A 26782-nucleotide genomic window follows, 5' to 3' on the forward strand; every position below is an offset into this window, starting at 1 on the left:
AGTCTTTAAACTGTTGTTTGCTCTGCCGCTGGACCATCTGCATGGCTCGAGGCTCCATTTCATGCTGTCATCTAATAAGATGACCAATCACAGGTCAGAAATTCACCGCCTAGCAGATCCACTACTCAATTTATTTTGTTCACTTTTAGCATCTGGGAGCAAATTTGGGTTTTGGAAAATGAAAAATCGATACAAAAGGAAATGAGGCCTATAAAGGTGCTGCTCTCGGACTGGGAGAGACAACACGTGTGTGTGTGTGTGTGTGTGTGTGTGTGTGTGTGTTTGAGAGAGAGTTAGGCACTAAAACCTACTCATAACCAGGGACCCCTCAGGCGAGCCACCTGTAATCTCCAACCTGAAGAGCCGCCGCAAATAAATCAGAACCCGAACTTCCACAAAGAGTCACAAAGCTTGAAGTAAAGAAGAACAAATCCTCAATATCAGCAAAGAGCACCCAGGGTGCTGAAGTTACGGAAGGCCATAACTTTTAGACACTTCGGCCACTGACAATGGAGTCTTAGAAGCACATCTGTTCATTTAATAAGGGACAATGAGATAAAAAAATAAAATTAAATCATAAAAGAGTATGTTGGTGAATCTCACTCATCTCAAGTGTGCAAGCAGAGCTCTGGGACCCCAGGCTGTCTGCAAGGGGCCTGGCGCTGTCCTCCTATCTAAACTGAGGCTTTGCCCGCCATGCCACTATAAAAGACTGCCAACAGGGCTTCATGGCGACTTCACATTGAATTGATGTGTGGAGCACACCTACGGTCCTGTGAAAGGACTCGTCGAGAGTCACGTTTATAGTGCCTTTCACTGAGCAGATGCTTAACAAGGTGACATGACTTGAAGTGAGTCTGTGGATTTGTGTTTCGTATCGCACCTTCCCAAAAGAGCACTTTGCCAAGGGGCCCCAAAAACCAACAACACTTGTTTGCACATTTCTGCTGGCAGGTGAAGGGTCTCGAGTGCTCGGGGTCTCACACGGGGAGTCAGTGCCATCTATAATGGACACACCACCCTGAAGAGTCACACGGGCACAGCCCCAGTTTGTAGATTTGCACAAAGCCGTTCATCGGGGGGTTTCACAAGGAATTGGTGGCCACTGTGTTTTAAATATAGCGCCTTTCATAGTATAAACCATCCCAAGATGCCTTACAGCGTCAGTCTAATGTCACTTGTGCAGGATCATGTATATAGCGCCTTTTATACCCAAGGTGTTTTAAGGTACAATATATTTCTGTCTGCAGCATGAACTGATCTTTATATAGTGCCTTTCCCAATGAACACTATCCTAAGACGCCTTAAAAGGAGTTTAATAAAGCAAAAGACGTATAGTATATGTAAAGTAATGTAACAGAAAGTAAGAAGTAATGGAGAGTAAAGTAACTTAAAGTGAAAAACATCTAGTAAAGTATAGGATGATTTACAAAGATAACAAAGCAAAAAGAAAGTTTAATAAAGAAAAGCACAGGATGTTAAAATGTAGTATAGAAAAGCAATGAAGGGTAGAATACAGTTAACTATAATAATGTATACAATGGCATAGTAAATTAACAAAGTAAAAAAAGTTCAATGAAATAATGTAAATTAAAGAAAATCAAAATAAAGTACAGTCAGATATAATAAAGTAGAGTAGTGTGATGTAACAAAAGGGAAAAAAAATTTAAGAATGTTCAACAAAGGACTACAAAAGAGTATAAACACAGAATGGTGAAGTATCAATGTACAAAGAAAGTTGAGTAAACGATCATAAATACAGTATACTACAGTAGAGTAGCATACAGTATATGGACACAACTTTATTTGTCCCCAGGGGGCAATTTGTCTTTTTACAGAAGTGCTTTAAATAAATAAATATATAAATTCATACACAACTCCATGACTATAAAGCATGAAAAGTCAAAAAAAAAAAAGGCCCTCTACAGGCGTACGGCTATTGGTATAAAGGAGCCCTCGTCACATTCCTTGACACACATAAGGGACAGTTGGGTATAATCAAGTATAGCTTGGTAAAGTCAGGTATACAAAGAAAATGTTTACTAAAATAAAAAGGCACACAGTAGTTTATTATAGAAATTATAGTAAGGTGTGGCATAGTAATATAATTAAAAAAAGTTTAATAATGTAAAGAAAAGTATAGGACTAGAAAGCAACATTATAATAATAATAATAATTCATTACATTTATATAGCGCTTTACTCAGTACTCAAAGCGTTATCCACACAGGGAGGAACCGAGAAGCGAACCCACAATCTACCACAGTGTATGTACCGCTAAGAATAATAAGGCATAGACTGGTAAGGTATCGAAGTACAAAGAAAATGTAGTAAAGTAATGTAAAGAAAACGACTGTAAATATAGCATATTAAAATAACACTAAGGACAAAGTTACATTTAAAATAATGTACAGTATAGTATGTTGCAGTAAAATAAGTAAAAACTTTAGTAAAGTAAAATGTATAGTATAGCATATTATATTGAATTACAGTAAAGTTAAATGCTTAATAATATAAGGAAGACTGTAGTATAGTAAAGCAACAAAGAACATTTAAGTATAAAAAAGTAACATAACGTAAAGAATTGTAAAGTAACAAAGTACCTAGAAAAGTTTAGCAAAGGTAATGAAAACTTTCATAAATGTATATTAAGTATAATAAAGTAATGAAGAGTATAGTATGGTCTACTATGCTGTACTATAGTAAAGTATAAGCAACGTAAAGTACAGTACAACTAAATATAAAGTCATGTAAAGTATAGTATAGTGTAGTAAACTACAATGAAAACTTTAGTACAGGTAATGAAAACTATAATAAACATACAAAGTATACAAAGTTCAGTTAAATATAATACAGTAATGAAGAGTATAGTATGGTATAGTAAAGTGAAAAAGTAAAAAAGAATAAGTTTAGTACACTAAGGAAAAAAGTAGGGAATATTAAAGCATAGTAAAGGAACATCAAGCAGAGTTGAGTAGAATAAAGTAATGTCAGTCAGTCAGTCAGTCAGTATCCAACCTGCTATATCCTAACTACAGGGTCACAGGGGTCTGCTGGAGCCAACACAGGGCACAAGGCAGGAAACAAACCCCGGGCAGGGCACCAGCACACCACAGATAATAAAATAATGTAAATAACAAAATAAAAAAGAAAACATTAGTAATGCAGAGAACAGTATAGTATAATGTGGTAAAGTACAATTTAATAAAGCAACGTAACATACTTCTAAGTGTAAAAAATAAAGTATAACATGGAGAAGAGAAAAAGTATAGTAAAGCATAATACAGTAATAAAAGAATAGTAAAATAATGTAAAGAAAAGGACTTTAATGAATAGTAAACCATAGTACAGTAACAAGGTGAAAAATAAAGTAACGTTTACCACAGTAAAGTAAAATTTCAAAGCCTGCCTCACAATTCTTGCCAAAATTGTCCCAAAGTACAGAACAGTACAGCAATGTAACCAAAGCGTGGAGCAGAGCAAAGCAAATAGGACGAGTGACAGTGAAGAAATGTGACGCAGCACAAAACCAAACGACCTCCAGACAAAGGGGCTGCAGGACAGCCTGTGACGGGCCTGACACAGTCGAGGGGCTAAGGGGACGTCCGTCCAGGTCTACATGGCCGTCCATCCCTCTGCCTGCCTTGAGATCCTCCCTAGAGAAGAGGAAGTTGGAGGTGTGCAGGACGTGTGCCAGGCCAATCGGTGAGCCGCACTCCTTGAGCAGTTTGCACGGTGATTTCACGACGTGTTGTGTGTGTGGAGGGCCTTTGGGCCGATGAGCCGTAGCTGATGTGTGTGTTTCTTGTTTTATTGGACTACAAGCAGGCGATTCATTAGGAGTGAAGGAGCACGATATCTCACGTGTCACCTCGTGTGCCTGCTCCTTCTCTCATGCTCCCTTGGCCTGTTCGTCTTTGTAGTGGACGGTGTTTATAGCGCCTTGACCTTTACACAACATGAAGTTGAAAAACAACCTCCTCGTTCTTCATACCTGCTAACGCATTGCTTTTTGTTTTTCACAGCACATTTTCAGAGCAAAGGCAAAGCCGGGAAGGCAAATGTCAGAGGTGCTGGTTGGCCAACCAACTTGTCAGGTTACCCCAAGTTACAGTGGGGCAGACCAAATGTCACCACTCCAATATGGCGTCCCCAGTCTGCGGACATAATCCCTTCCTGAAAAAACTTCCTAAGTGGTGCCCGACTCGTGCTGCAGCCAAGGGGGTGTCGGATTGTGCCGCAGTGGGCCCTTCTCTGTCTTTTCTTCTGGTCCTCGCTCCCCACCAGCACACCCCCAGTATTTCAGTGTTTGAAGTACGCAGTCAGGTTGAATTTTACTGTTCAAATAATGATGGATTAAGCAGGATGTGTCAATCAGAAGCACTCAAGGTCTAGTTTATTATTCAAGTAGTGAAGATAATAAGGACGGCTCGAGTACCAGTACTGATTCATGGATTTAATCAAGTTCAAGTTCAGTATTCTGGTAATTTAAATCCACACAACTCCTCGAGTGCTAGTCAAGTATTCATGTGAGGCGTATACTTCAGTGGAGTTTCAATACGCAGCCCCGTTCTGTTTTACTAACCAGGAGACTGCCATCACCAGTCCTCAAGTTCTAGTTTAGTGTTTGAGTTACAAATATGCGAACCACTGAGAACCATTTTAGTACTCGAGAAAGGAGTACATTAGGAAGTATGCAGTTACTGTCACTTGAGGAAGAAAAACCACAAGCCTGGAGTATGAAATGCTAACAAATGGAGGTCATCAAGAAGCCAAAACCATTGAAATTAAAGGGTGCCTCTCTCGAAACCAGCTCGAGTCCACACATTAGAAATGACGTCCGCCTCGAGGGTGTGGGATGTGTCACGCGTGTGTGCACAGGGGGCACTTGGACAGTAATTCTCCGTCACTCCAGGGTTGGCACTCTACCAATGACGCCTTCTCTTTCTCCCCCTCCAGGAGACTATTTCCACAGCTGACATCTCTTCCAGTGTCCATCCACCTGGACCCACCTTCCCAACTGGAAGAATGGCCATCATTGGCAGTCATACTCAAGACTCCCATCTGAAAAGACGCGACACAACACTTTAACCCTGCGTCTTACTGCATGGGGTTTGCCTACGGGTCTCCCGAAACCTCTCACTGTCTTCGCTTTGTTATTACACTTGTAAGGGAGGGTCTCCACAGAGCGGCTGTGAACAGACCACCTTGTGCTTCTGAGATTAGGAGTACAGCGATCACGCCCCCCTGGTGGTCCGGAGTGGTACTGCTTACCTCAGCTGAGCCCAGAAAGTGACCCTTGGGCACGCATGCCTGGCAGTGGGTGGACATTTGAACTGTTTTAAGGTAATGATAAGTCACAATAATTAAAAACCATCATCTTAAGGTACACTCATAAAAATAAACCAGCAGGGTTGTTTATTTGATTTATTCAACTTCAGTTAACATCACTTAAAATAATCACGTTTGTGGATATTACGTAGCTTCTTCTAGTTACGTTGACGTAATTCTCTCACATGTCACATTAACACAATTACATCCTGCAGAAACAAAATCAATAAATTGTTTTCTTTTAACACTAACATGCGGACCCTCTTGATGGTATACACAGACCACTGGCTGGGCTCCACTAAAGCTGCATGACGTTATAAAGGACGCCCTGAAGGACAGATCAGTGGGGTCAAACAGGGGAGCAAAGACACAACTTCAAAGAAACGACTCCACTCCCTCAAAATGGAGGCTGAAACCTCTTCAAATAGTCCACAGGGGCTTAAGGGCACGTCATGTGACGAGGGGTTGCACCAGGCCACCATCAAACAAGTAACAGAATTACAAGATGACAAACGTTAACAGACCGATTAACAAAATTCAAACTTGAACAGAACAAACCCAAAATCCTCTTTTTGAAATATTGTTTGGTTTATTAATTACTAGCCGTCCCCCCCCCCCCCCCCGCGGCTCCACCCGTGTAATAGTGAAACAGGACAAACTTTACAAATCAATAAACGGAAAGGTATCGCTAGCTGAGCAGAGGCAAGGTACACTCCAAAATGTGACGGGAGGCAGAGTGACTTGAATGGAGGCTGACGCAGGAGTGAGGAGGGTCCCGCCCGGCCCCCCCACTCCTGACATCATGTTTCCCCCTCCCCTCGGCCCACAGTCTCAGATGTGTGTGAATATATCGCTCCTGAAAACTAACTCTGATAGCGCGATAAGAGAAATCGCAAAATCAACCGGAATGTTCAAGCAAATTCTAGAAAGAAAAACCCGATCAAAATCCGTGAAGTAGTTCTCTTGTGAAAAGAGGACAGACAGACAGACGTTGGATTTTATATATATATATATATATATATATATATATATATATATATAAAAAGAGAAAGAGAGAGAGAGAGAGAGATTTGTTTCATTATGTATTGCGTGTTATTTTTACTTTGTATGATTACTGTTTAGTGGCTGTGGTTGTGTCATGTGATTCCCCCAGGTCCTGTGTATTTTGTGGGTGGTTCTTCAAGAGGTGGGGTCACTTGTCCATCTCTGATGAAGGACCGCCCCCAGCACTATAAAGGTTTATGGGAGATGCAGTCCCTTGTGATTCAGTTGAATGTGCTTTGTTAGAGTAGAGTTGTATCTCTCTCAGTATTATTACTTTGGTTTGATTCTCTTGGTTTCTTGGATAGTTTTGCCCATCTTTGGATTACGTGTGCTGAGCAACTCGTCATTGTTGCTGTGGATTTCCTTTTTATTGTGAACTAGGAGTCCCAAAGTACATAAATCCCCATAAGCTCCAAATGTACTACAAAAAAAAGATGCCCACTAGAGGGGGATGTCAGTGTCAAACCCTGGCTAGTACTAAGGGTAAGCACCAAATTTTTATAAAATATAAAGTTTACTCTCAAAATGCTCTTTAATAACGGAGCACAAGGAGCAAAGAAAATGCCCAAAACCACCAAGGCAATCCAATGCAAACAAAGTCCCGATCCAGAAATCCAGAAATGCAGTGAAATGGAGCAAGAGGGTCAAAATTCCAGCAGAGAAACAGCAAAAAAACACAAGTGAGCTCAGCTCACCACTCATACGCACGTTCAGAATGAACCACCAGGAACTGGGGAAGACCCTCTGGATACAGTATATAGAGCGGAGGGAAGACCCTGCTGGTGACTGGCAAGTGGCCCCGCCCACAAAAAAACATGAAACATAACACAGGCAGTTGGTAGATAGGATCAGACACAAAACATAATGTACATAATCGTCAAAAGCAACATTAACATAAATAAGTGGCACAAACGTGAACAAAAACGACATGAAACAAGAACACAACATTTTTTGTCAAACCCTTTTTGCAAATTGTCTTACAGTATTTTGTTATTATTTATTTTTTGCTGTTTTGCTAATAAACTCTCCTTATATAAAGATTCTCTGTACAAGTCGGAGTTTCATGGACATATGTTGAGATATTTTTTTATGTGAGTCAGAAAGTTTGCCATTTAAGTTTGGGGATAGACTGCCTAGGGTGAGGCCCACTTCTTAAGCTGTGACTTTTGTTTGCCCTTGTTGCCATTTTGGTGTCGCTGAACACGACACGCAGGGCCAGAGCCACAACAGAACGTAACACTCTCTACGGGGTGACCACAGTGCCACAATTTGGCAGCTTCCCCACTTACTACAGAAGCCTGCCTTCTTCGCCTGTCGACATATCAGCCAAAGGACACTGCTTTGAAACTAGCAAGGTGCCAATGACGGCCGGCTGTGCTACACAAGGATCAAGGTGAGCCCACGCAGAAGATGTACCTGAATGCGGATTTCAAAGACAAAGTCAAATGTGCCGCTGTGAGGGCACTCTGTGTCGACAGGGCTACGTGGCAGAGTGTCCCCGGGGCTCCTCACGCCAAGGCTACTGGGTGTCCAGTCCGAGACTCGGGTCAAGTCATGATTAGAGCCCACATGTCACATTTGCAGGTCAAACTGAGACAAAGTCACCTTGAGCTCCTCGGACTGAACGCTTCTGGGCCTTCTTAGGTTCTCACAGAATGGTGTGCCAGTGGGTGGACATGAAGGCCTTCCCTGCAGACGGCGACTTTAATAGGCTATTTTGTGAGAAGATGGTCTGCAGGCTTTTAATATCCCACCTCTAAATGTTAATGAGATTCACATTTATATTGCATTTATCTGAAAAGCAGGCTGTGGCTGTGTGCCCCACAAGGTAAGGTGCTGCACCTCCACAGAAAGCTGTCATCTTTGAGGGGCAAAAATAAATAAAATCAGAAAGTTTAACTGGATGGAAAGTGCCCAGCATACACTTGGTAGATCTGGACATTGTAGAGCTCTCAATGCCACCACCGGCTCCCCCTGACCAGGGCCGTCTTAACAGCATTATAGGCCCCCCTGGACAGAGCAGTACACTGGGGTCCCTACCTACACAACCACTCAGCAAGTCACAACATACACAGATTAGCATGGGGTCCCCGGGCAACTACCCAGCGAGCCCATGCGTTAAGACCACCCTGCCCCGACTTGATGCAGACGTGTCACCGATAAATCACCTCACCAGGATTGAACTGTCACAGAAACCACAAGGCCAAGACCTCCACCGGGGTCCATGACATCATCAGGTAAGACACCACATTGGCAAACTAAGTGACCAGCTTACAGGAGCAGGTGTTGAAACGGTTAAAGGTAATGTGTGGCGCTGATGGGCACGGCTGGATTGACCATTTTGGTTTTTTTACTATCATGTCATAGACAGAAAGTTATCAGAATGGGAAGGTCCAGTGAAGCAAACGTTACGCCACTGGAGAGTGCCCATGTGTGTTAAATCCCAAAACAGTTCCAACAATGCACAAAAAAACCCACTAGAGGGGGCGATACCATCAAACCCTGGCTACTTATGAGGGCAAACATGGGGGCTTAATAAAGTAAAAGGTTTATTCTCACAACAAAATGCTCTTCAGCAAGAATGAAGCACAAAATGGAGTTCCCTAAAACAAAAAGCAATCCAACATGAACAAAGTCCCAACATGAAATCCAAGCCAAAGTCAAAGAACTGGGAAAAACTTTCAAAAATTCAGAAAAATCACAAAAAAGCACAAGGCACAGAAAAATCACAGCAACTCGCCAAAAACTCAAACCGCCAGCCATTGTGGGACACCCTCAGCTTTATAGGGCCGTCCCTGGTGGAGAAGCACCCATAAGACAAATAACAAGGCACACAAAACAGGGCGGATAATCAACAAAAGTAATCGAAGCCCAGCTAGAGGGGAAGTCCTGGCTGAAAAATAACAGCGAGAGCCTCACCGGACGGGCTGACCACTCGTGTGGTGGCCTCGGGGACCAATGAAGGAGCTGAAGTGTTGAGCCGCCTGCTTTAACTTTACCGTGGAGCCCACCTCACCGTAGAAGATGAAGATCTCATTGACCTCAGACGGACATTCAACAGACGTCCAAGTCCAGGATCCTCCCACCGACACCCTCATCAGACTGGCAGAGCTGGTTCTTACCCTCAATGCTTTCTCTTTTGATAACAACTGTGGGTATTAGCTATGCCAGCACCACTGGCCGCCAAGTGGAAGGGCATTTCTTTTCTTAGCCCCCAAGGCTTTGTATCAGACCCGTATAAAAGATGTATCGACGACTATGTTGGTGCCATGTCTTGCTCCAGTAGCCAGCTACAGGAACTCATAAATGATTTTGGTGGTCTCCATCCATGCAGGTTTATGGTTGACGTTTCCACCACAATTTTGCGATGGATGGATGGATAGATAGATAGATACTTTATTAATCCCAAGGGGAAATTCACATACTCCAGCAGCAGCATACTGATACAAAAAAACAATATTAAATATCAGTCTTTCTATCAGAGTTCCAGGACTTCTGACTACGACAAGCCAAGTGACAAACACAGTTGCTTTCTCTACGTCCCCTTCCAACCCTGGCATACTAAAAACTCTCGAGCTCCTTCACAACGCCTCAGACGCCACCATTTCTGCAGTGCTGAGGCTGACTTCTGCTATGAAGTCTTCAGAGTGACCGAGGATATTCTTCTCAGGATGTGGACAGGAGCAGACCTCGTAACATCTACTCCAAGAGAAACTGCAATAATGAAACCCACCTCCTGCTGGTCCTCCCATTCCGCTCTACCACAATCTCTCGCCCCACAGGTCCTTAAACAAACTTTCCCTGTTTTGCAGGTTGACCTTCCTACATGAAACTTTTCTTTTTTTGATCTCCTTCCACTGATGGCCTAACCTAAGCAAACATCTCATCAGCAACTTATCTTACAGAGGAGTGACGTGTTCCTCACCAGGCTCTTTGAGGTGTAACTATTTGCCACCAACAATCCCCTCGTATCTGGTGCCTTAAACAACAGGCTATCCTAACAATCTGATTCACTGCATATCTTGTAGGAGTGTCTGGTGAAACATGGAGACGACTGGCAGACCATTTCAGAGGGCACATTCGGGCCGTTAAGATCAAAGACCTCACAAAGCCGAGTGTAGAACACGTCACATTTCTATCCAGCAGTGGACACTAGCTCCCTAGTTGGAAGAAGTTCTTTTTAATTGCAGCGTTTTAAGTAACCTGAACCTGAATAGATATATTATAACGAGGCGATATCCCTCTCATAGTGATATGGCGGTAAGAAGTCACATAAGAGAAAATAACTTCACTTTCTTTAATGTCGATTTACGTGGCATTACAGAGGAGGAAGCCAATGACAAGCCCATGTGTAGAGTCTGCCATTTTCATCACTGCGCTGGAAGGATTTTCAGGATCTGATGACGTTATCTCCCATCGGTCCGTCTGCTTCAAAGGTGTGCCGGGCAATGTTCCAAGGCTTTATACTGTTTTCTCCATGTGCAGGCCCTTACTTAGGTAAATCACGCCATTCCAAACAAGGCAAAGAGAGGCATGCTGACTCTTAACACACAGAAATAGTGCATGTTGCCCATTTGTCCTTGTCTATCTTGTCCTATGCTTGGCCTAGCAGTTCTAAATGCTGAGCCCCCTTATGCTAAATCTGGCCTCAGCTGTACATGTGAGAAGAAGCAGATTTTAAATATTTGCACAGAGCACAGTGACATTAAACTTATATTCTGATTACAACATCCCTGATCGCGGTCACGCTGATCTGCCAGAAGGGATCCTACTCCGTTGAACCCTTGAAAATGACTCCAGGGGCTCCGTACGATAACTGACCCTGTGCTCTAACCCCCAGAGGTCATGCGAAAAGACAATTTCCCCCGTGGGGATTAATAAAGTATATCAAATCAAAAAGAAAAATCTCTCTGCGTTCTTTGACAGAGCTTCAAAGACACTTGTCAAAGGAAATGTGTGTAGGAACATGGCAGTAATGACCACGTCTTGTCTTGCCACCCAGACACCTGATCATTCGACTGTTTCACCAAGTGGGGGCGGGGCACCGAGTCTCAAGGGTCATGTCAGGTTTGCATCTGATGAAAAGACCCCTGGGCGCTCACCCAGAATGCCCTGATGGTACATGGGCCCCCGGGATCCACACATTCTCAGGTCTTCAGGACTGACTGACTGACTTTTTAAACTCTCCCTCCCCTCGTCATCTCTAATGGCAGCTTTCTCACATCTGCTCTCCCCCTTTCCTCCTTTCTTCTGCAGCGGCCTGGTGGCACATCTGACGACGGCTAAACAGCCAAACTGCTGTCTCTTTGTCTGCATCTGGAAAGATCGTCTCAAATAAACAAACGAGCGTCGGACTCTTCGGATTGGAAAGATCCTCTCATCTGACTGGACGGCCAGCACCAGCTCAGCTACAGAATGACCACAAGCGGGTAGGCGGCCAGCTGGCCAAGGTCTCCAGGACTCTGACTTCCTCTTTTATAATTTTCTTCTCCTCCATTGTCAAATGGCCAAAACGTTCATCAACCAATTAATGGACAGACATTGCTGGTGTCCATTTATATTCAATTGGTTTCCACCTTGTTCTCCACGTTCTGCACTTCTATGTGTGCCAGCTCTGTATTTAGTAATTAGTGCCATCCATACTTGTAATTTTAACTGAGTGCTCTGCGCCTGCACTCACTGCAAGGCACTATATAACAAACAACTTGAACTACAGTGTATCGTAATTTAACGTTCTTTAATTTTCAGATTATGGTGACATCATCTTTTACCTTTTTTCCTGTTCGAACATTGAACAGATGAGAAGAGCGACACCCGCACTTGACTGCCCACCTGCCTGCATTAGTGGCCGGCTTTGGGCTCGGAGCGGAGGCATCAAAAGGCGTCCGTCTCAGCAGGATGGGGTACGTGTCCCACAAATGGCCCCCCACAATGCGAGTGCTTGTGTTCATTTGCCAGGAATGGCGCTATAAAATAAGAAGGATGCGCCTCTTCTTAAGGGTCCCTTTCTTTTGCCTCACTGGTGTTACTCCGAGGCCGCCTGGGTTTTCCGGCTCTAACCAGGAGTTTTATTGTTCAGACGGTAGACTGCGGGGTCTAATCTGCTCAAGTGAATTGCTGCCAAGCCTCAAGTCACCTTGGGCTGCAGAGAGTTAGGCTCCCAATTCAGAAGTCGTAATGGGCCTTTCTAAATTATTCATAAATGTCAATTCTCCCTCTACGGCAATGAATAAAAAAAGAACAGAAGAGAATAAAAAGGAAAGAAAAGAAGTGCAGTTTGACTGTCATTTGGGGTTTGTGCCCACTACCCTGTCCTCCGCTCTTTTCACTAAAACCTTCTCATGTGGGTCAAGAGTCGAGGGGGGTCCAGTTGCGGACCTCCGCTGGACTGCCAATGGGATTGCAGGATTCCATCACTTGCTTTACTTGGCTTGAGTCAGATAACCTTTGGTCAACGCTAATCTTAACCCTGGTGTATCCAGCTGTGACGCATGATACAAAGAGACCACCTCCACAATGGAGTGGAGCTCTGGGGGTCCGCAACTGGAGTCTACTGCAAAAGTCAAATACTCTTCCAGCAAATCCCAATTTGAGAATGTGGTGGCTCCACAGAAAGTGACGTTTTAGTCTGGGCTCCATGGACCATTTCAGGACTAACTGGCAGGAGAAGAAAACCAACAAACAAACAAACAAATAAATAAACAAACACCTCAAACATCATTTCACGTCTGTTTGTTTTTGACACTTTGCAATTTTACTTTTCTTGTTTTTATCCATATTTGGTGTTATGACAGGGAGGTCACTTTGTCAACATTTTGAATTAAGGTGTTCTGGCACTGCCACCATTGGTCGGTCATATTGTTTGTGCCAAGTCTTGTGGTCCGTCACCTGTGACATCGTCTTACATGCACGATAAAAGATGGGGCACAGCATATTCACTCAAGAGTGCATGTTCAATAGGCTTTGAACTCTTTTACATGTCTGGTTTATGAAATATGATTTTTTTAAATAATACAGTATATTATTTATTTCAACATACTGTGGGTTCTTAGGGTCTTTATTCTCCTGTGTCCAGAGTAAGGTGACATCGTTACCTTCATGTGTTAATCAAGCAACATGTTGCAACAACTTGGTGCCACGATCTGTGACTCCTAAAACATCTGTTTTTCCTTATCTGAAACAAACTAAAAATAATAAGAATTCTGACTAAATCACATTATTATTATAAGTGTAGGTCTTTATTTAGCATTACTGTAGTATAGCTGGTGTGACTTTATTATAGCGCCTTTAATGCGAGACGTTTAGATGATATGTACACACCAATCAGCCACAACATTCACACCACTGAGAGGCGAACTGCATGACGTTCATTTGATGATCCCATCCCAATGGCACCGGTCAAGAAGTGGCATATACCTGTATGGGGCTGCAAGTCAACAGTCAGTACTTGAAGGTGATGTGTTGGAAGCAAGAAAAATGGACAAGCGTGAAGGCCCGAGTGACTCTGACTTACAGCCAAGCTGTGATGACAGGACAACTGGGCCACAGCATCGGCAAGATAGCAGGTCATGTGGTGTGATCCCAGAATGCAGTGGTTAGTGCCCACCAAAAGTGGTTTGAGGAAGGACATCTGGTGAACTGGCTGCAGGGTCATGGCTGTCCAAGGCTCACTGTGTGGAGCGTAGCCTAACCCGCCTGGTCCAATCCCAAAGAAGGGCTACTGGAGTACAAACTGATGAAAACGTAATGCTGGCCATAAGAGGAAGATGTCAGAACACACAGTGCATCGCAGCTTGCTGCAGCCACCGATTGGTCAAAGTGCCCGTGCTGACCCCTGTCCACCCCTGACAGTGCCTACAATGGGCATTTGAGCCTCAGGACTAGACCATGGAGCAACAGAAGAAGGTGGCCTGGCCTGATAAATTGTGTTTTCTTCCAGATCATGTGATCGGCTGGTTGGGTGTGCGTCGTTTACCTGGGGAAGAGTGGGCAGCAGGATGCATTATGGGAAGAAGGCAAGCCAGCGGAGGCAGTGTGATGCTCTGGGCAATGTTCTGCTGGGAACCCTTGAGTCCTGCCATTGAAGTGGATGTTCCTTTGACAGGTACCACCCACCTAAAGACTCACAAATCAAGAAAACCCAAATTTACTGAATGTGTTATTGTATGCACTCATGTGACCTTCTAAAATCATCAACCCACTGTTATCATCAATTCATTGTGGGGTCTGTTATGGACCTAAATAAATTAACGCTCTTTCTGGAACCTTCACCTGGATGGTTATTTTGGGAACCAAAAATGGTCTCCCCTGTGGCTATGGGCTGAAAATCAATTCACTTTGGTCCCCTTATTTTTAAATTAAGAGTGTAGGGCGGCAAAATCTGACGGGCAGCAATTTTTTAAACAAAAAAGATTTACGAACACTCAATACAACCTTACAATTAAGATTTTTTACATTATGTTCACATACTAGTGATGTCTGGCCTTAACATCCAACAGCCTAGACAACTCAACAATAACACAAGCAACAAGATAATATTAACAATAAAATCTATGCTGCAGCACAGAAAACAAAGACACGGCAAAATACAATTACACGATCAAAACAGCAACAGAACTGCGGATCTTGGACGCTTGGCTAAAGGCTGATTTTTTTATATTCATCTCCTAAACGGGGCTTACATTAAAATGTGTGTTAAAACTTCACAAATGTGGCACAAAAGCAGCTCTCCATTGTACTTTGTGAGGTTGTGCATTGATTGCATAGTTATACCGCATTATCTGCATACAGGAGGAAAACAGAACTAGGAATCATGGGTAAAGACTCTTGATTGGATCATTATATTGTATTGTTTGCATACAGGACGACAAATAATTAGGAATCATGGGTAAAGATTCTTGACTGGACAGTTATATTGCAATATTTGCATACAGGAAGAAAACAGAACTAGGAATCATGGGTAAAGATTCTTGATTGGATCGTTCTATTGCATTATTTGCATACAGGAAGAAAACAGAACTAGGAATTATGGGTAAAGATTCTTGATTAAAGATAATCATATAACTTTGTGATTATATTAAGCTTATCGATTTATTTAAATGACATGTATATATTACAGAGCTACCTTGGTAAGAATACAGCTAGACTATCACCATTAGTATAACATGTATGTTTAGTTGGTGCTTTAAATACAGATCTGCAGACCGAACACTTGTAGTTTAAATAATGCTGTAACTACGTATGAAACGTTTATTTCTTCTGCAAAACACTGAAGACAATAACTAAATAAAGCCTGCTAATACAGATTTTTTTTCCAACTTGCTTTCTGAAATTGCAACCTTCAAGAGTGTATATTTTTTGAAACACTTTAGTACTGGGGTGTTGTACCGTGTTAGCCGTTATGGATGTAGTGACAAGTTAAGCAAAACGACACAAAAAGATTACAATATGGAAGCTTTAGAGGCAACTCAAACTCGGGCCCCTTCATCAGGCCAGATGTAACTGTGAGGGCCCGAGATGTTTAAGATTTTATGCTCTCAGTGGCTGTGACACATCATCTTTTGGCACATAATGAAGGAGATCCTCATTTTATGATCTGTGACTTCGCCACTCGATTTTGTCCCCAATCCGCTGACATATTGACCCTTTTCTTTTCAGCAGAGTTAACACCACAGATTGTACTGAAGCAAGCTTTCATTTTATATTTCCATCAGCTTGTCACTGGCAATGCCAACACTGCAAACGCATACAGGTTGGCACGCTTCAAGCACTGCCACACATCCTTTTGTTGCCAGTCCCCTGGCAGCGACTCACCTCAGCTTTCATTGTATGGAGTCCATTGCTCTGTAGCCAATCACAGAGAGCTGGGACTTGTGGGAGGTGGGATTTGTTTCTGCCCAGTAGTACTGGGATGTTGTACCACGTTAGCCATTAGGGATGTAGTGAGAAGTCAAGCAGAATGACACATTTTATTGGATAACTATAAAGATTACAATATGCAAACTTTTGAGGCAGCTCAGGCCTCTAATCTTACATCTCACCTGAAGTGGCCTCAAAAAGTTGCACATTGTCATCTTTCTAGTTAGCCAATAAAAGGGCGTCATTCTGCTTGACTTCTCACTTGAAACACTTCTGTAAACAGATTTTTCTATAAGTAATCAGCTGACATTTTCAAATGGTAAATCCACTGTTTTGTCCCCAGAGGCCCCATACCTCGGCGTCCCCAATCCTGTCTATGGGTTTAAATGTGCAGGTCTGGCAGTGACAATTCCATTCAAGGCAAAGAGGGTGGCAGGGAGCCGTTTACAACTTCGCCTATGCCAGCTCTAATACTGGAGCCCACTCTGACACACGTGAGTGAGAATTTCAAATATGGGACAAACAAATGAAGGCTTTTCCTGATTAAGCCCTGGGATTCCAGGATTACAGGACTGTCCCAAATGGTCATCCTAAAAGGCCTCGGGTGACACGCACTCCTCGCTGTCCTCCTCTGCAGCTCGCTGCGTGTCCACACATGGCGGCATCAACTCAATCTCTCGCTCAGCAGCTGCTGTGGTGGCGCTCCGTGCCGGCCGGCTGCCTCTCCATCTCCGTCTCTCTCTATCGGTGTCCCCCAGAGGCCGGTGAGTCTGTGGTGACAGCAACTTCAAGATTCTGCTCTTCACGTCGCCTCTGGCAATGCCTCCAGCTTAAACGCTCCTCGCTGAATTGTGTCTCAACTCTTCCTCTGCGATTGACGGTGACATTTTTTTTTAGGAATTATTTAGGGACATTATAAATTGTTGCTATGCACCAGCTTCTCCATGTAGTCACTTTGTTTAGAATGTCTGGTCATCCACCAGCCTGCCACACCCCAAACAGCCATGTCGAATTCTTGAATGGCGCGCACAACGACCTTGATTGTATATAGCGCCTTTTAATATCAAGCCAGTCACAAGGAGTTTTAGTACAAGATTAGAGAATGACTGCTGAATCTTTATTGCATATGGCACATCCAGAGTAACACGCCACAAGGAGACTGGCAGAACAAGCCACACAGGTGACAATAACAACCCTTCATTAGGAATTATTTAATATAGCGCCTTTTATACAGAAGTTCTTTTATTAAACACAAAATATACTGATCTTTGACGTCGTACAGTGAGAACCCTTATCACAAGGAGCTTAAGAAAACCAACACCTTCACACACACATTTTATATATATATATATATATATATATATATATATATATATATATAACATACATACACATACACACACACACACACACAGTCACATGAAAATGTTTGTGAACCCCTCTCAGCCTGTGTAATAATCGACTCTCCTTTCAATGATAAAGATAACAGTGGTGTGTCTTTCATTTCCTAGGAACATCTGAGTACTGCAGTGTTTTCCAAACAAATATATCTAGTGATGCAGTATTTAGTTGTTTGAAATTAAATCAAATGTGAAAAACTGGCTGTGCACAAATGTGGGTCCCCTTGTCATTGTGCTGATTTGAATGCCTGTCACTGCTCAATGCTGATTGGTTGATGAGCTCGTTAAGCCTTGAACTTCATAGACAGCTGTGTCCAATCAGGAGATATAAAGGGATTTAAGGCGGTCAATTACAAGTTGGGCTTCATTCCCTTTGACTCTCCTCTGAAGAGTGACAGACAGCATGGGATCCTCAAAGCAACTCTCCAAAGATCTGAACACAAAGATTGTTGAGTCTCCTGGTTTAGGGGAAGGCTACAAAAAGCCATCTCAGAGGTTTAAACTGTCAGTTTCTGTAACTGTAAGGAATGGAATCAGGAAATGGAAGGCCACAGGCACAGTTACTGTTAAACCAGCAGGTCTGGCAGGCCAAGAAAAATACAGGAGTGACATATGAGCAGGATTGTGAGAATGGTGACAGACAACCACAGATCACAACCAAAGACCTGCAAGAACATCTGGCTGCAGATGGTGTATCTGTACATCGTTCTACAATTCAAACATCTGTATGGCAGGGTGATGAGAAAGAAGCCCTTTCTGCACTCACGCCACAAACAGAGTCGCTTGTTGTATGCCGATGCTCATTTAGACAAGCCAGATTCATTTGGGAACAAAGTGCTTTGGACTGATGAGACACAAATGGAGTTATTTGGTCAGAACAAAAAGCGCTTTGAATGGCGGAAGAAGAACACCGCAGTCCAAGAAAAACACCTGCTACCTACTGTCAAATTTGGTGGAGGTTCCATCATGCTGTGGGACTGTGTGGCCAGTTCAGGGACTGGGGCCCTTGTTAAAGTCGAAGGTCGCATGAATTCAACCCAATATCAGCAAATTCTTCAGGATAATGTTCAAGCATCAGTCACAAAGTTGAAGTTTACGCAGGGGTTGGATATTCCAACAAGACAATGGCCCAAAACACAGTTGGAAATCTACAATGGCATTCATGCAGAGGGAGAAGTACACATGTTCTGGAATGGCCGTCACAGCCCCCTGACTTGAATATCATCAACAATCTATGGGATGATTTGAAGCAGGCTGTTCATCAAATTGAACTGAACGGAGAGATTTTGTATGAAGAATGGTCAACATACCTCCATCCAGAATCAGACACTCATCAGAGGCTATAGGAGGACAGCGTCTAGAGGACAAAAGGAGGCTCAACTAAGTATTGATGTCATATCCCTGTTGTTATGCACCTGTCTAATTTTGTTATGATGCATATTTTCTGTTAATCCAATAAACTTCATGTCACTGTTGAAATCCTACTGTTACCATAAGGCATGTCAGATATTAAAAGGAAGTTGCTACTTTGAAAGCTCAGCCAATGAGAAACAAAAATCCAAAGACTTAAGAGGGGGTTCCAAACTTCTTCATATCACTGTATACAGTGGTGTGAAAAACTATTTGCCCCCTTCCTGATTTCTTATTCTTTTGCATGTTTGTCACACAAAATGTTTCTGATCATCAAACACATTTAACCATTAGTCAAATATAACACAAGTAAACACAAAATGCAGTTTGTAAATGGTGGTTTTTATTATTTAGGGAGAAAAAAAAATCCAAACCTACATGGCCCTGTGTGAAAAAGTAATTGCCCCCTTGTTAAAAAATAACCTAACTGTGGTGTATCACACCTGAGTTCAATTTCCGTAGCCACCCCCAGGCCTGATTACTGCCACACCTGTTTCAATCAAGAAATCACTTAAATAGGAGCTGCCTGACACAGAGAAGTAGACCAAAAGCACCTCAAAAGCTAGACATCATGCCAAGATCCAAAGAAATTCAGGAACAAATGAGAACAGAAGTAATTGAGATCTATCAGTCTGGTAAAGGTTATAAAGCCATTTCTAAAGCTTTGGGACTCCAGCGAACCACAGTGAGAGCCATTATCCACAAATGGCAAAAACATGGAACAGTGGTGAACCTTCCCAGGAGTGGCCGGCCGACCCAAAATTACCCCAAGAGCGCAGAGACGACTCATCCGAGAGGTCACAAAAGACCCCAGGACAACGTCTAAAGAACTGCAGGCCTCACTTGCCTCAATTAAGGTCAGTGTTCACGACTCCACCATAAGAAAGAGACTGGGCAAAAACGGCCTGCATGGCAGATTTCCAAGACGCAAACCACTGTAAGCAAAAAGAACATTAGGGCTCGTCTCAATTTTGCTAAGAAACATCTCAATGATTGCCAAGACTTTTGGGAAAATACCTTTGTGGACTGATGAGACAAAAGTTGAACTTTTTGGAAGGCAAATGTCCCGTTACATCTGGCGTAAAAAGGAACACAGCATTTCAGAAAAAGAACATCATACCAACAGTAAAATATGGTGGTGGTAGTGTGATGGTCTGGGCTTGTTTTGCTGCTTCAGGACCTGGAAGGCTTGCTGTGATAGATGGAACCATGAATTCTACTGTCTACCAAAAAATCCTGAAGGAGAATGTCCGGCCATCTGTTCGTCAACTCAAGCTGAAGCGATCTTGGGTGCTGCAACAGGACAATGACCCAAAACACACCAGCAAATCCACCTCTGAATGGCTGAAGAAAAACAAAATGAAGACTTTGGAGTGGCCTAGTCAAAGTCTGACCTGAATCCAATTGAGATGCTATGGCATGACCATAAAAAGGCGGTTCATGCTAGAAAACCCTCAAATAAAGCTGAATTACAACAATTTTGCAAAGATGAGTGGGCCAAAATTCCTCCAGAGCGCTGTAAAAGACTCATTGCAAGTTATCGCAACGCTTGATTGCAGTTATTGCTGCTAAGGGTGGGCCCAACCAGTTATTAGGTTCAGGGGGCAATTACTTTTTCACACACAGGGCCATGTAGGTTTGGATTTTTTTTTCTCCCTAAATAATAAAAACCACCATTTACAAACTGCATTTTGTGTTTACTTGTGTTATATTTGACTAATGGTTAAATGTGTTTGATGATCAGAAACATTTTGTGTGACAAACATGCAAAAGAATAAGAAATCAGGAAGGGGGCAAATAGTTTTTCACACCACTGTATATAAAAAATCCAATGTCTGTCTGTCTGTCTGTCTGTCTGTCTGTCTGTCTGCTTTTCATGAGATAACTATTTAACTAATTTAGATTGGGCTTTTTTCTATAATTTGCTTGGACATTCCGGGTGATGCTGCGACTTCTCTCATTGCCCTAAGTATTAGAGTTCACTTGCAGGAGTGATATACTGGCGCTGATCTGAGACAGAGGCTGCGGGCCGAGGGGAGGGGGAAGCATGACGTCAGGAGTGGGGCCCTCCTTGCTGTCCCGTTTCACTACTGCGTGGGCGGATCTGAGGGGGATGGCTAGTATATATATAGCGCCTTTTTGCAGTGAATCCTGTCACGTGATGTTTAACAAAGCACACAAAATTAAGAGGACACTCAATTAATTGTCCAGTTAAAAGCAGAGTCCATCACAAGGCACTTGACAGCACACGCTCTTCAGCTGGCTTTATAGCCCCTTTACCGGTGAACCCTGTCACGATTTTCAGAAAACACACCTGATTAGGAGCCCACCAGTTAATCTTTGTTATGCAGCATCTTTCACATCGACTGCTATCACAATCCATATGATAAAGACCAAAAAATAATTCATCTTTACTTTACACAGTGGTTTCTATGGGGACATCTGTCCCAAAGTGTTTAACATGACGACAGATTAAAAGTCATGTAATATAGCGCCTTTCAAATATAAGGCCATTATAAACAGCTTGACCAAACCGCCACCATTTTCTAGCGAGTCCCACCACAGGGTGTGACACAAACCATGAATCACCGTCACGTTATATGGCGCCTCTCTGCGCTAGGAGGAGGAGACCCATTGCTTTTATCTCGTTTTGTGGCTCCTTTAAAAGTAAGATGACATCAGATGACAACTGGTCAATCTTTGTATATGAGACTTATTTTTAGAGGATGATTCATTAATATTCATGGTATAAAACGTAATTCGGAGGGAAAACGCTTCACAACGAACTTAAGAAAAGTCAAGTTTACACATAGCGCCCTGTAAGGTGACTTCTGTCCCAAGGAGCTTGACAAGTCACTTAATCCCTTTAATCCGTCAAAGCGCCACCTGAAGGTCCTTCACACATCCAACGCTACGCGCGTCTTGTTGCGAATGGCGCTGTGAAATGACAGGCACCTTCGGGCTTTACTCGTCAATTTAGCTAAAGGGTGGCAGGCTGCCCGTGAAAGGCACTACATGAACCAAAGCTTTACCGTAGCGTTTGACATGCTAGTGCCCACTGATCTGGGGGTGGTCGGTGGGCGCGTTCTTGGTGTCGGTTACGCGGCCGGCGCTCCTCCTCATCGGCTCCCGCTCGCGCTCCCTCAGATCTTTTTATTCGCCTCATGAATCTTTTACAAGCTCCATCTGCAGCGCTCTGTGGTCGCCTCTCCAGCTCCTACCACGGCTCTGCTTCACAAAACCACAGGGAAAAAGCCGAGGCGTGAAAGACCGCGCTCGAGTCGGGAGACGCTGGGATTCTGCCGCGACGGGACGCATTTGTCTTCATTTTGTCCGACTGTCCTCATGTGTTATTATTAGTGCATGTCAGGCACAGCAGATCCCCCCACCCTGTGCATGCGCGCGCGCACACACACACACACACACACAATAAAAAAGGATAGAACCAGGAAAAGACCTCCGTTCTTATCCGCTGTACACGTCCGCCAAATGAGACCCCCCCCCATGACGGATTAGCAAGTGAGCAGCCGCTGCAGCAGGATGTCCTGAAAAAAAATGTTAAAAAAAAAAAATAATAATAAAAATACACAATGGCAACAATGGAGACTGAAGCGGAGGTCACCCTTCACTTGATCTATACTGTATATAGTGCCTTTCAAGGGGAGCACGGCGCTCAATTAAGCAAACAGCGACTCCTACTGAGCAGAAGCGCGCAGCTTTACACACGGACTCGGGGCAGGGAGGCCCTCTCACCCTTTACCGATGGACGTCGAATGGCTGCTTACGTCACACACTCGCCGCTCTTTGAGAAAGTGGCGTACAACATCGTATGGATTAGATATACTGCATTTCACAGCAGGCCCAACTACAATGATTCTTTCATTTATATAGTGCCTTTCACAGTGCAGGAGTCTGTATTTTATATATGGCCCTTCATAGTGATTTGCAGCTCAAAGCAATTAACTTTATTTTAGACAGAGGGCGGCACGGTGGCGCAGTGGGTAGCGCTGCTGCCTCGCAGTTGGGAGACCTGGGGACCTGGGTTCACCTTCCAGGTCCTCCCTGCGTGGAGTTTGCATGTTCTCCCGGTGTCTGCGTGGGTTTCCTCCCACAGTCCAAAGACATGCAGGTTAGGTGGATTGGGCGATTCTAAATTGGCCCTAGTGTGTGCTTGGTGTGTGTGTGGGTGTGTTTGTGTGTGTCCTGCGGTGGGTTGGCACCCTGCCCAGGATTGGTTCCCTGCCTTGTGCCCTCTGTTGGCTGGGATTGGCTCCAGCAGACCCCCGTGGCCCTGTGTTCGGATTCAGCGGGTTGGAAGATAGATAGATAGATAGATAGATAGATAGATAGATAGATAGATAGATAGATAGATAGATAGATAGATAGATAGATAGATAGATAGATAGATAGATAGATAGATAGATAGATAGATAGATAGGATAGATAGATAGATAGATAGATAGATAGATGCGAAAGGTACTATATAATAGATAGATAGATAAGATACATAGATGCACTATATGATAGATAGATAGATAGACAGATAAAAGGCACTATATGATAGATAGATAGATAGATAGATAGATAGATAGATAGATAGAGTAGATAGATAGATAGATAGATAGATAGATAGATAGATAGATAGATAGATAGATAGATAGTGTAGTCGACTCAGTGAGAGGCATAAGAGTTAAAAAGACAAGAAGAGAGAAAGTAACAAACTGAATAGTAATAAAAGTACTTTACAAATACAAATTGCACTGGTTCACTTAAGGTCTAAAGGTTTTATATAGTGCCTTTCCTAGTACTCCCAAACACAGACCCTGAGCCTTTCGGTATATAGCTCCTTTCACCATCCAGGAGTTATTTTCTTCTTATTTTACATACTGACCTGCCTCACAGGCCCTTGGTGCAGAAGCAGTGACTTTTCATTTACACTAAAATCGTTATTTAAAACAGATTGTATTGACCCCCTTTTTCTTTTTGACACCCACTGCACGTCCAGCCTACCTGGAAAGGGGTCTCTCTTTGAAGTGCCTTTCCCAAGGTTTCTTCCATTTTTTTTTATCATCTTAGAGAGTCAAGGCTGGGGGGGCTGTCAAAAGGCAGGCCCCATTGCGGCACTTCTTGTGTGATTTTGGGCCACACAAAACTAAACTTTATTGTATTGTAACCCTCAATTAGTGACTCGCATCACAAAACGACTCGCCTGATTTTATAGAGTGCCTTTCAGCAGACTCCGTTCTTGTTGCATAAATGAGTTTCTTTGTATCGTGGCAGGTCTGTCACTGGGTCATTTTTAGCAAGCGTTGAGTCTTCATTTTATAGAACGCCTTCCACAGACAAAGCTTTGCACAGAATTAAAACCGTCTTCTAAGATGTTATATCGAGCCCTTTGATAGTTCATTTTACTGTATAGAGTGCCTTTCACAGTGACTCCGATCACAGGCCCCTTATAAGTTATTTTTATATAGTGCCAGATCCTCAAAAAGCAATAGGTCTTTACTTTAAATAGCGCCTTTTATGGGTCCTTTGTGCAAAACCAACATTGACTTCAATCACTAGAAGTCTTGATTTTATATCGAGTCCATACTATTTCATTTTACGGTATAGAGCTCCTTTTACGGTGACTCCAGTCCCAGGTGTTGTGCACAGACTATGCCTTAACCCCTCGTAAGCTGTCATTTCATATAGCGTCTTTTGTAGCGAGCGCAGAGAGGAGAGTTAGACAAGGTGTTTATTTAATGGACGAGTGGCTGCAGGTGGGTTCAAGCCTTCATATTATAATAAATAGAAATATTATTCAAGGCAACTTATAACATCTGTGACACAGTTGGCTCCATTGCTTTTATTTTTCCAAATGCGGTAAAGGCAGGTGAAGTGACTTGCTCGGGGTCACACCGTGTCAGAATGTGTGTGATCTGAACCCACAAGCACATCCTAGGAGCCAGTCACCTTGGCTCGGGGGTCCTGCAATGAGAACAGCCTCAAGCGCACTGAAAGGCACTATATAAATAAATATAATCGAGCCCTCACGTCCCTCTTTGCTCTTGTGTGTGCGTGTGCTCGCGTGTGCGTCCCCGTAAACTGATGAGACTGCACAATGAACGCCACTCTCAAACTGCTCCGAAGAATCCCAGATCGGTAAATTCAACGACATTAGATGACAGGCAAATAAAAAAAAAAAAAAGAGAAAAGAAAATGAAAACAAAAAAAGGGCAAAAAAGCAAGACGGGATCTCTTTTGGGACGGCGCCCCCGCGGTCGGGAGGCTCTTTAAATTCCGGCGGTATCTCAAGGTTGTTATCTATTTCAGATCAACACCAGGGGTCAGAGTTCAGGGCTGGCAGAATTTCCAACCCTCCAATGAGTTTTGATTGACAGCAATCAGCATCTCGTCGGCATTACTCAGGGAACAAAGTGAGGGTCAAGGCAGCGGGCGATTTCATCTGTCATTTTTAATTATCCAAATGATATTCACCGGCAAAACCTTTCCCATCCATCAGGGCATCGCATTACCATAGACAATGTTTGTTTAAAGACAGGCCTCTAAAATCAAACAATTAGGAATGCAGACAAGCCTCGCCATTGACTGCATAAATAATCCGCTCTGATTTCCAGGCTCCCATCGCTAATGAATCGGCGGGCTGCTGGCAAGAGAAAATGGGGGGAACAGCAATGAGAAGAAGGAGGGCACCCGGTTAGTGGGGCTATTGAGTCTACGTTCGGAACGTTCAAACTGGCTTTCCGTCTGAGCCACATCCAAATCCAAGTCGTTAACTCCTGACCCCGTGGCGGGCACAGAAACTCCCCGGAGGGCGCTAAAGCGCCAGCGGTGCCATAGATCACGGCGCCACATTGGGGGCTACCATTTAGACAGGAGGGAGCCTCCATCAGGCAGGCGGAGAGCCTCGATTAGCGGGGCTGCTCGGCACGGGAAATTCAGGGAGCGCAGGGGAGTGACGATATATAGCACCTTTCGTGGGGAGATGGGTGTAGTAGGCAGAATAGCAGCTTTGGGATCAACGGCCACAAATCGCAAGGCTTTTAGTTCAGTCAGTTTACGACTGATGTGCCAGCGTCGGGTTACTAATTCACCTTGGGATGGCGTCTGTCATATAAAACAATGCCAGTCAGTCCTGTCACTGACTGGCACTCACATTGTGTTCTTGCTATGGATCTGGTGAATGTGAGGTTTGTGATGAAAGGCGCTATATAAAATCAAACAGTTCAATTTAACGCACGATATAAGTGAGTCATAGCACCCCTTGGTGCCCATTGGAATGGTGTCTGTTATAAAAAAAACGCAAGATTCTGGTCACCAGTGAATTCATTAACTGCTGGCCACTTCATTAACTGGTGCTCCATATTTATTGCTAAGGAAACAGCTGGGTGGGTCCAGTAAATCTGATGCTTATGATGAAAGGCACTATATACAATCAAATCACTCAAGTGTGTCATTTCATCCATTTGGGCCCGCATTGTGCTACTGGGGAAAAATGCCACAATGCACCCTGGGATGGCATCTGTTACGAAAGGAGCTATAAAAAGACATGTGAGTGTGAGACACAAGTCAGCCATTTCATCAACTGCTGCTCACTTGCTGCTGCTACTGTGAATCTGATGTTCATGATGAAAGGCGCTATATGACATTAAACGGTCCAATCTAAAGTGTGATACAAGAGAGTCACTTTACCCGTAGGTCCCCACATTGTGTTACTGTGGAAGAAGCTGTGTGGTG

At 43.5% G+C, this 26782-nt stretch overlaps 2 protein-coding genes across 5 annotated transcripts in view; one reads left to right on the forward strand and one right to left on the reverse strand.

Annotated features, from left to right (window-relative positions):
• The window catches only part of egln3 (egl-9 family hypoxia-inducible factor 3), a 526600-nt gene extending 501313 nt beyond the window's left edge, over positions 1-25287 (forward strand). Inside the window, exon 6 of the transcript XR_007933677.1 lies at positions 25274-25287. The gene's annotated coding sequence lies outside the window, so the exon portion shown is untranslated. The remainder of the gene's footprint in view (positions 1-25273) is intronic.
• LOC114666379 (neuronal PAS domain-containing protein 3) overlaps positions 1-26782 on the reverse strand; it is a 764183-nt gene that overhangs the window by 283637 nt on the left and 453764 nt on the right. The window lies entirely within an intron of this gene.

Source organism: Erpetoichthys calabaricus, chromosome 16 (genome assembly GCF_900747795.2).
Source record: "Erpetoichthys calabaricus chromosome 16, fErpCal1.3, whole genome shotgun sequence".
Classification (NCBI taxonomy): domain Eukaryota; kingdom Metazoa; phylum Chordata; class Cladistia; order Polypteriformes; family Polypteridae; genus Erpetoichthys; species Erpetoichthys calabaricus.